Genomic DNA, 12,117 nt, shown 5'->3' on the forward strand with positions numbered 1-12,117 from the left:
ATTGACCATCGGTTTGTGGATGAAAAGCGGTGCTAAAATGCAGCTTGGTACCCAAAGCTTCTTGCAATTTCTTCCAAAATCGTGAGGTGAATCTTGGATCTCTATCCGACACGATAGAAATAGGTACCCCGTGTAATCTCACAATCTGAGAAACATACAATTCAGCTAATTTATCCATTGAAAAAATCCGTGCGTACGGGGATAAAGTGAGCCGACTTAGTCAATCTATCAACAACGACCCAAATTGCATCTTTCTTACTTGCCGACACTGGCAACCCAGATACAAAATCCATCGTTACTCGATCCCATTTCCATTCAGGTATCATGATCGGTTGGAGTAAACCCGTAGGCACTTGATGTTCCGCCTTCACTTGCTGACATATTAAACACTTCGAAACAAAATCAGAAATGTCTCGTTTCATACCATGCCACCAAAACTGACGTCTTAGGTCGTGGTACATTTTCGTACTCCCCGGGTGAATTGACATTCGGCTACAATGAGCTTCGTTCAGAATCATCGAAATGAGTTCGAATTTCTTGGAACATATAACCGATTTACGTACCTCAAACAATCGTCATCATCAATTTGAAACTCCGATTCCACATTCGAACACATTCACCCTTTTGCAACCAACTCATCGTCAACTTTATGAGCTTCACGAATTTGATGAATCAATAATGGTTTGGCCTTTAATTCGGCTACTAACACATTGTCGGGTAGAACAGACAAGTGTACATTCATCGCTCGTAAAGCAAACAGTGATTTCCGGCTTAAGCCGTCCGTAACCACATTAGCCTTTCCCGGGTGATAATCAATGACCAGCTCATAATGTTTTAACAACTCAAGCCAACGCCTTTGTCGCAGATTCAAGTCTCTTTGAGTCATCAAATATTTGAGACTTTTGTGATCCGAAAATACATGGCACTTCTCACCAAATAAGTAATGTCGCCATATTTTCAAGGCGAATACGATGGCAGCTAATTCGAGATCATGGGTTGGATAATTTTTCTCATGTGGCTTTAATTGTCTCGATGCATAGGCCACAACTCGACCTTCTTGCATCAATACGCAACCTAACCCAAGTAGGGAGGCGTCACTATAGATGACAAACTCTTTGCCTGATTCGGGCTGCACTAAAATTGAGCTTCCACAAATAAGTTTTCATTGATCAAAACTTTTCGACATTTTCCGTCCATTCGAACTTAACATCTTTTTGAAGTAGCTTCGTCATGGGTGTGGCTATCATCGAGAAACCTTTTACAAACCGTCGGTAGTAACCGGCAAGTCCCAAAAAGCTCCGAACCTCAGTAATATTTCTCGGAGGCTTCCAGTTAAGTATGGCTGAAATTTTGCTCGGGTCAACTCGAATACCCGATACGGATACCACATGACCTAAGAAGCTAACCTCTCTTAACCAGAACTCACACTTACTGAACTTAGCATATAACTGCTTATCCCGTAAAATTTGCAGCACTAATCTCAGGTGCTCAGCATGTTCAGTCTCATCTCTTGAATAGATCAAGATGTCGTCAATGAACACAACTACGAACCGGTCCAAATCTCGTCTCAAGATCCGATTCATCAAATCCATAAATACCGCGAGGGCATTAGTGAGCCCAAACGGCATCACTAAGAACTCGTAGTGGCCGTATCTCGCTCGAAAGCGGTTTTGGGTATATCCAATCTCAAATTCAACTGGTAATACCCGATCTCAAATCTATCTTTGAAAACACCGAGGCTCCCTTTAGTTGATCAAACAAATCATCAATACGTGATAACGGATATTTATTCTTTATCGTCACTTTATTCGGTGACGATAGTCAATGCACATCCTCATGGTTCCGTCCTTCTTTTCACAAACAATCTTGGTGCACCCCAAGGTAAGAAACTTGGTCGAGCGAAACCTCTATCCGTCAACTCTTGCAATCGAGCTTTCAATTCTTTTAACTCGGTTGGTGCCATACGATCTGAAGCTATCAAAATTGGCGTAGTCCTGGTACAAGCTCAATACCAAACTCTACTTCCCGAACAGTGGTAAACCCGGTAATTCTTCGGAAAAACATCGAGTATTCACAAACCACCGTGCAGATTCGGGTTTCTTTTCCAATTCCTTGTCATCAAGTACATACGCAAGGTATGCTTCGCACCCTTTCTTACATATTTCTAGGCCAACATTGCGATATTACGGTGGCAACCCTTTAAGTCCGTAGACTCAACCCGGATTATCTCGTTATTTAGCATCTCAAATCAATAGTCTTGCTTTTGCAATTCACAACCGCATCATGCACGGTCAACCAATCTAAACCGAGGATAACATCAAATTCATCAAACGGCAACAACATCAAGTCCGCCGGAAAATAGGAACCTCAAGTACTAGGGACATTTCTTACACACTTTGTTGACAAGCACGTAATGACCCAAGGGATTTGACACTGAATTACGAACTCGAGAGACTCAATAGGTAAAGTCTTCTTTGGATGCTAAGGTTTCGCATATATAAGAATGAGTAGAACCGGGTCAATCAAAGCAATCACATTAGTATCAAAGAGAGTAAAAGTACCGGTAATAACATCTGGCGAGGAAGCATCCTCGCGTGCGCGTATAGCATAAGCTCTAGCAGGAGCACGAGCCTCAGATCTAGTCGTAGGATCTCTAGATCCTCTTTGACCACCACTAGCATTGCCCGTATTTCTAGATGGTCTACCTCGAGCAGTGGTAGCACCCAGTTTCCCACCCTGATTTTCGTTTTGTTCAGACAATCTCGGGCAATCTTTATTAAAGTGGTCGGCTGACCTGCACTTGTAACAGGAGCGGTCATGGAACCTACAACTCCCTGAATGCCATTTACCACAATACTGGCATTCCGCTCTGTCTCGACGGTCATTTCCAACACTGGCGATCGAAGTGACTCGTGGGCTCACAGGGGGTCGATCGCGATCTCGTCTAGAAAAGCCGAAGTATCCCTAGATCGCCCAAGCCATTTCTAAATTTCTTCGATGACTGTGGGAAGGGCTTCCCCGAAGACCTCTTACGAAACTCCCTTGCTCCCACCTGAGCTTTTCTTTTCTCCATACTGAGCTCCTCGGCCTTGCAAGCTCGCTCAACAAGTACAAAAGATTCTCGGATTTCCACGATGCCAACATACAGCTTTATATCATCATTTAGTCCATCCTCGAAACGTTTACACATTACGGCTTCTGAGGAAATGCATTCTCGTGCGTACCAGCTAAGCCTCACAAATTTTCGTTCATAGTCGGTAACCGACATGGAACCTTGTTTGAGTTCAAGAAATTCCTTCCATTTTTGATCCATAAATCTCTGACTGATATACTTTTTCCGAAACTCAGTTTGGAAAAATAAGTTACTTGCTCTTTGGGCACCACAGAAGTCAACGTATTCCACCAATAGTAGGCAGAATCATGCAGCAAGGAGATAGTACACTTTAGGCACTCATCGGGTGTGCAAGATAGCTCATCGAGTACCCGGATAGTGTTGTTCAACCAAAATTCAGCTTGCTCGGCATCATCGCTGTCCGTAGCTTTAAATTCAGTAGCCCCGTGTTTTCGGATCTGTCAACTGGGGGCTTATTCGACCTTATTTGGTCAGTTACCGGAGGTATTGTAGGTGCGGGAGTGGTATTTGTCGGGAATGGAGGTTGTGGAACAACCGTATTAGTTCGAATGTATTGGTTGAACCAATCATTCATCACGCTATAGAAAGCTTGTCTAGCTTCATCCTTCGGATTACTAGCATTAGGTTGAGAGTCCGCCGGCGCTGTCCCTTGTGCGGGAGCAGGCGCTACACTCTCAAGATCATCAGCTATCGCTCGGTCGGGATCGGGATCCATTACTATAAATAAACACATTTGCAAATGTCAGAAATCACCACACTATCAAATAATCACATAAAATGGCATGTATAGCTAGACCCAAACGCATTACGGTAGTCCTAGAATCGACTAAATCGTATCTCTGATACCAATAAAACTGTAACACCCCATACCCGAGACCGTCGCCGGAGTCGGACACGAGGGGTTAACGGCCTTAATCCACTTACTTGCACAGTTCATTTTAAAAATTTCCATACAGCCGGCTAACTGTGTCACTGTCACCTTAAAAATCATATCTTGAGTTCCAAAACTTGAAAATCAGTTTCGTGATTTTTCCCTGAAACTAGACTCATATATGAATCTACAAATGTTTTTTCTAGAATTTTTGGTTGGGCTAATTTGTACAGTTTATTAGTTAAATTCTCCCATGTTACAGGGATCGACTACACTGACCTTTGCGCATTACAACTTGGATATCTCCCTGTACAGGGCTTCAATACTGATGCCGTTTGTTTCTACAGAAACTAGACTCGAAAAGGAATCTGTACATATATGACATGACTTCTAATTATCTCTGGTAAATTTATAATGAATTTCCAAAGTCGAAACAGGGACTCCAGAAACCGTTCTGGCCCTGTCTCACGAAAACTTAAATATCTCTTAACATACTGTTCATATGGTTGTTTCGTTACTCTCCTATGAAAATAGACTCGTCATGGTTTGTTTAAATAATTTATTCACTATTTAATTCCATTCCTACTATTTTTAGTGATTTTTCACATCCACGTCACTGCAGCTGTCAGCATCTGTCTTTAAGGTAGGCTTTACCTATTTCATAGTTTCCATGATTCATCTAGCCCTTAAACATAAATAGCACAAAATATGATCATGATTAACCATCCCAATGGCTAATCATTTCCAAACATTTCCATACCTCTTACTGAACAACATACAATGATTATAATACCATGCCCAAAGTATACTTAAGCCATTTTCGCATGGCTATCCAAATTTACACAAAACCGAAAGGTATATGACCTACAACAAAAGGGTAGTCCTATACATGCCGTTTCAAAGTTCAACCAAAAGTATACCAAAAGGAGCATTGATAGTGTGGGCGACTTCGACTGCAAAATCCCGAGTCCGATAGCTGAAGAACCAAAATCTATAAAACAGAGATCAAAGAAACGGAGTAAGCATTAAATGCTTAGTAAGTTTTGAGCAAAGAATTTAGACACAACCAAAGTATAGCATTCATGTAGCTAAACAGATAATTTCATATGCACAAATTTTCAATATCATACTTACTTCACATTACCAACCCTTATATTCATACACAAAGATCAACTTAGCCAAAGGCCGGTAGCTCATTTATCAACTGAGCGAATACTTATTTGTAAGGGCTCAACTAATTCAAAGCGCATACGAAACATACCTCAATGTTGGGATGTTACAAGCGTATTAACTGAAATTTTTACAGCAAGATCGTTCATTCCCGAATCACATACCTTCAGAATTTAACCGGATATAGCTACTCGTTCAAATGCCTTCGGGACATAGCCCGGTTATAGTAACTCGCACAAATGCCTTCGGGACTTAACCCGGATTTAGTAACTCGCACCAATGCCTTCGGGCTTAGCCCGGAATTAGTAACTCACACCAATGCCTTCGGGCTTAGCCCGGAATTAGTAACTCGCACCAATGCCTTCGGGCTTAGCCCGGAATTAGTAACTCGCACAAATGCCTTTGGATCTTAGTCCGGATATGGTCACTTAGCACAAAGCCTTCGGGACTTAGCCCGGACATCATTCGAATAACCATGCACATTTGACAATAAATCATGACACATTCGTATTTCATTTTCATTAGCAAAACTCAAACACAAGACACTTATCACACTTGCAATTTCGGCTCAATAGCCACACACAAGAGCATGATTTTGATTTGCTTAAAACATGATCTAATCAAATCATAATTTAAGCTCTATTACTCAAGAACTTACCTCGGATGTTGTCGAGCGATTTCGATGGCTATTCGACCACTTTTTCCTTCCCTTTATCGGATTTAGATCCCTTTGCTCTTGAGCTTAATTAAACAAATAAATTGATTTAATCATTTGAGCATCGAAAAGAGGAACACAAGGCACTTAGCCCATATTTATACATTAGACATTAAAGTCACATACATGTGAAATCATGCATCAACTCAACATATTAACCCACACTCCTTTTAGCCGATTGTCCTAACCAAGATAAAGGCATCAATATGCTTGCCTCTAACCGAATGCATGCAACACTAATCTTCTCATGTGGCGAGTATGCATGTATATGTTGAGGCCAATTATATGCTTAATACTTCCTACAAGTATGGTTACTTGGATTGATTATATCTCGTTTCGTTTCAAATTCAAAACTTGGCTAATACGCATTTATACACTAGTAATCAAATACTAACATTTTGCATTTCATCTTACTACCATTTCACATCTACTTTCTACCATGGCCGAATGCATCAAGACACCATTTACCCTTGCAAGGCATAAATTTCACCATCAAAACTAACAAGCTTATAATCCCATGACCGAAATCTCTAACAACACCAATTAAAATACTTCATGGGTTTGAGGTAAAACCAAGAAAAAAACTCATGAATATCGAGATATAAGCACTAACATTGTTCATCTAGATTTAGCATGAGACAACATCCATCACCCTTATATTTACCATAGCCGAAAACCTTACTCATTCCAAAAATTCAAATCTCAACTTGGTCACAAAAATAACTTGATATCTCACCAACACAACATCAACACCAAGCAAGAATGATGCATCCATGGCCGAGTGTCATTTCCATCACATAGCAAGATTTAGACCATGGGCTAGGTAGAACTCAAGCTAATAACTAAAACATGCATGCATCTCATGGGACATCATCAAACATACCTTAGCCTAGTTACGTGCATGGCCGAACCTCTTCAACCTTTCTTCTTCCTTCCTCCTTAAAATTTTCGGCCAAGGATGAACCAAAGGATGAACACTTTTTTTTTTGTTTTTCTTTCCTTCAACTCACGGCAATGGGGGGACAATCACACACATCCTTTCTTTTTTTTCGTTTCTCATCCTACTAACACTAATATTTTATTGCCCATGCTCTTTATTTTATTAATCCTTACATAATGCATTACCCCAACATGTTTATGACATGTTTTTAGCCATAACATCTTGTCCACCCATGCTCATGGCCAGCCACTACATATTAGGGGGGGAAATTGGCATGCAAGTCCCCCCTTTTGATTGCATGCACTATTAGGTCCTTGTAGATTAGCCTATCACATTTCAAAAATGTCACCCATAAGTCCTTTTGACTAAATTCACATGCAATTTACTAAATCGAAGCCTAAAGCTTTCACACATTCATAATCACATATTTTAGACAATAAATATCACATTCAAATAATTTGGTGACTCGGTTTAGCGGTCCCGAAATCGCTTTCCGACTAGGGTCACTTTAGGGCTGTCACAACGCGTATGAGTACCGTCTTATTTAGACAGGGTACTCTCCAACTGAGCTGCGCCAACCATGTTCAATGTTATGTGAAGGTATTTGAGTAAAATTATGATTATGATAAGTCTCGGTTCAGAAAAATATGAATAAAAGTTTATGATACATATGTGATAAATATCCATATTTGCTTAATGCTCATATGATGTAGTGTATGTGGCTTACTTGATAAGATGAACGGAATAAATAGAAAGTAGTAGAGGTATGAATAAAGGTCATAATATTATGATACGAATGAAAATGTCCTTGTCTTGATTGGACGTCGAATGTTGATGAATGTTAATGATATATAATTTTTATGAGATAAAGGATTATAATAAAATGAACTTATCTATGTTAAATTGTTGGACTGAATTATATGATTGTAATGATATGTACATGATGATGCACGAAATGAAAGTGATGCAAATATCTATGTTTTTTTGGCCTTATATGATGTCATGAGCATGACTTAATTTAATTAAATGAATGGATAAGTAAAGCTATCTAGAAAACATAGAATGTATGCATAAGTATATTGTCTAAATGGGACAATAGGAAAATTGGTGTAAGCCAACATGAATGCTGCATTGCCTGAATGAATGACATGATTTTGATGATGTTGCTATGATGATGGAAGTTGTGTCATATGTGTATGTTTAAAAAAAGTCGAGTCAGAGGTCCTACAACCCCTCCCCCTTACCGAAATGGTACTTATAATGGAATTTCATGAGATTTGTATTGAATAAGTTTCCAATGGAGAACCCAAAGAGTTCAGTGATAGAATAATTATAAGTACCATTTGCATACATTTATTTCATTAGCTAATTATCAAATGTACCATTTCATATGCCTATGTACATTCGTATATCAAATCAAAACAAGCCATATTATACAACTTATTAATTATCCATATAAGAGTCATTATCAAACATCACCAAATGGTCAAATATAATTGTCATTATTACCAAGTTATGCACATTGCACTATAGCAACATTAACATTTTTTAACACAAATAACAAATCAAAGTACACCTAAATCGCATGCTAATTTTTCATACCCAAAATACATATACACAACCAATCAATTAGCCACATATTTGGTCATCAAATTTTACCTCAATAGATCATACCATTATCACAACAAAATCTCAACTAGGTATACCATTTTGTAGCTAATTAACATCATTAACTAGATACATTATACTTGCTCAAATGACGGACTCATCATTCATAGAACATAGTCATCTTTTTCTATCACAAACTGTACCAAAAAGACCAATTACACAAGCAATAATATATTCATAACATAGCTTAAATAAACTTGCCACAACCGAAACCATATCCATCACTACATTAACATCAAACAAACCAATTCATAACCATCCACAAATGCAAACTATGCCATTAAACAAAATTCCCAAAATGAGCTAATTAACAAGGCCGATTATTCACAAATATTAACATCATTATCAAGCCATTTTTGCATGGCTATTTATACACAATTCAAAACTAACCGTGCCAAAACTAGCCTTTACATGCCATATGTCATAAGTACAAGCTTTCAAAGTACCGAAATAGCGATTGATAGTGTGACGATGATCCTTGATGATCCCCGAGCTCCAGCTAGGTTTATATATCTATAAAACAAAGAAAGAACACACAAGGTAAGCTTTGCAAGCTTAGTAAGCCATAAGCAAATAAATCATCACAAGAACATTAATAATTCAATTCGAATAGGCCATATTTAACTAATCTCATACACAATACAATCACTTTTCACATATAATCCATATTACCATGTTAAGTAACTTCACTTACCTTATTTTTCAATGAACATATAAACTTCATACGTACCTGAATCATTTAGCTCAAATTGAAGTATTTTTCGTAAAACATGATGTCGTTTGAAAACCCAATGTTTATATGGCCTCTTTACGTGATCTAGAAAATAATTTTAAAACTTGCGTCACTATCAAAAAGTATTTATTTTAAAATGTTATTTTTTTCAAAATATCGTTTATCGCGAAAACTTTTGAAACAGTTTTTTGTATTCACGGAATTTTGGTAAACCATGCATATCTTTTGAAAACCCGCATCCTACTACTAGCAGATACAAATCAAAAATAAATAAAACCCCAAAATTCAAAATAATAGAGGCCTTATTACATAACAATACCCAAATGAAACTACTTATAAATTAATAACAAATATGGAAGCAAGAGCAGTTGTATGGAAACCTGTGAGTCCCTCGCAGCACCGATCCATCTACGACTACGGATTACCTATATAGTTAAAACAAATCAGTAAGTTTACGAAAACTCAGTGTGTAATCCCATATAAGCAAACAATCAAAGTAAACACAATTTGGGCCTAAGCCCTTTCAGTTTTAGTTAGGGCCTTAGCCCATTCCAGTAACAGTATCAGTGGGGCCTAAGCCCATATCAGTAACAGTGGAAATATCAGTTTGGGCTTTAGCCCATCTCAATACAGAAGCAGTCATATACTTGGGCCTTGGCCCATTACATAACGATAAGAACAAGACAATAACGATGCAGTGTAGTAGCAGTAACGGTATGCAATAACAGTAAACAGTATGCAAGTCCTACCCATCCAGCCTCTACACTCCATCTTCGTCCAACCCTACACTCCATGTGCGGATATAATCAACCCTCCCATCCTTACACTCCAGAATTAGCACCGGTTGCAGCGCTAAATAGAATTTGCAGCAGAGCTGCCAGTAATATGAACGACTTAAAGCCATCAGTAGGTCCACAGTCGTCTTGTAAGACCCGTGCAACCTTAGGTCCACAGTCGTCTTGTATGACCCGTGTGACCATATCAGTACAGTACACTTTCTCCAAAATATATATATATCCCATCCCCATGCAATGCATCATGCATCATGTATCGTGTCATAATATCTTAGATGGATGCAACATACATATAACATGGCATGCTCAAATATAGTCATACACATCGTAGAGCAAATCAGTCATTTTACCTTAAAGGGTTACTGTAGTCATTTTACCCTATGGGGTATTTTGGTTATTTTACCGTATGAGGGTAAAATCGTTATTTTATCACATAAGGGCAATATCGTCATTTTTATCACATAAGGGCAATATCGTTATTTTATCACATAAGGGCAATATTGTCATTTTATCACATAAGGACAATATCGTCATTTTATCACATAAGGGTAATATTGTCATTTTATCACATAAGGGCAATATCGTCATTTTATCACATAAGGGTTCAAGTACGCTTACCGACCCAACAGAAGGTCGCAGTTGTCTCGAGCGACCCGTGCAACCCATGCAACATTAACAATACAGCCTATATTACGGGCCCATGTGGGCCCACACGCTCGTATGGCCCATATAACCCAAGATGGCCTTAGCAGTGTGATTCATACAGCCATCCCAATATTAACTACACTCTTGTGTGATTCTTCCCGTTGGGCCTACGTGGCCCAGTATCGTTTTGGCCCATGAAAACGCTTATGGCCATCTCGTTGACCACACAGCCATGTTTTGTTACACGGCCTGCCACACAGGCGCCCATACACATGGGTGGTGTCGACAACCCACTTTTTGGCTTTTCAGCCTTTCGCCTTTTCAGGTTTTCGGCTTTTCATCCTTTGCAGTTTCACGTTACACACTTGTTTACGAGAATAGCACAAATCTCCACATACACCGACCTTGGTTAAGCAAGTATGATATAATCTCTCCTTGAACCAGTGATCACCAAATCCTTGGTACAACCTACATTGTGTCTTAATCTCTTTAACTATCATCATGAACGAAAATAACTAGAATCGAAAGAGCGGCAATTTACCACTATGTAGAACTAAGAACGGTTGATAGAAGGAATCAGCCTATACCCACACAAGAGTCGAAACACTTGTTCCTTTATCATGAATCGGCAAAACAGGAAGATGTTAGAAGAAAAGACCACAATGGAGGAGAGAAACAAGAATAAACCAAGAGCACTTACCGATTCATCAGAGAACCCTTACTAGCCGAAAATAGAATAAAAGAATAGAGGGAAATTATTCAGCTAACCCAACATACGGAAGGAGAAGAGAACCGAAACAATAGAAATGAGGAGGAAGAGTAGATATAATCTGTCAAAGACAAAAGAAGAGGTAAATGCTAATGACCAATTGAAAGAGAGGGAGCATGAAGGTTTGGCAAAGGTAAATAAAATTAAGAGAAGTAAAAATGAGGGGGAGAAGAAAGCTGAAAGAAAAAGCAGGAAATATAAAATACCAGAATGGTCTAAGCAGTAATCGGCCTCAGAGAAAAACGAATCAATAACTAATGGGTAGCTACCGAAATAGAGATCACTTGCTGGTCTCAAAGCTGAATTTTGAGTGTTGGGAGATCTCAAACGGAACCACTCTCCACTCCTCTTCAAATCCCGAAAGCATTGAGTGCTTACAATTCCCATTTGGCACCAACTCTTTTCCAACCACAAATCCCCACGATTTTCTCATCAATTTCCTCATATCCACCAATTCAAACATTCGAAAATCCCCTTTTTTACTCCCCCAATTTGGCTAACAACACATCTATTCAAACTTATTCAAACTCTCGGTGTTTCCTTCAAACACATCTTCCTCCCATGGCCATCAGTAAAAATAGTCTCCATTTGCACAAGCAGGGATTCGAACCTTAGACCACTAACACACTCTACAGCCACTATCCACTAGACCAGCAAGCTTTTTATGACATACTTTACC

Source organism: Gossypium arboreum, chromosome 5 (assembly GCF_025698485.1).
Source record: "Gossypium arboreum isolate Shixiya-1 chromosome 5, ASM2569848v2, whole genome shotgun sequence".
Classification (NCBI taxonomy): Eukaryota; Viridiplantae; Streptophyta; class Magnoliopsida; order Malvales; family Malvaceae; genus Gossypium; species Gossypium arboreum.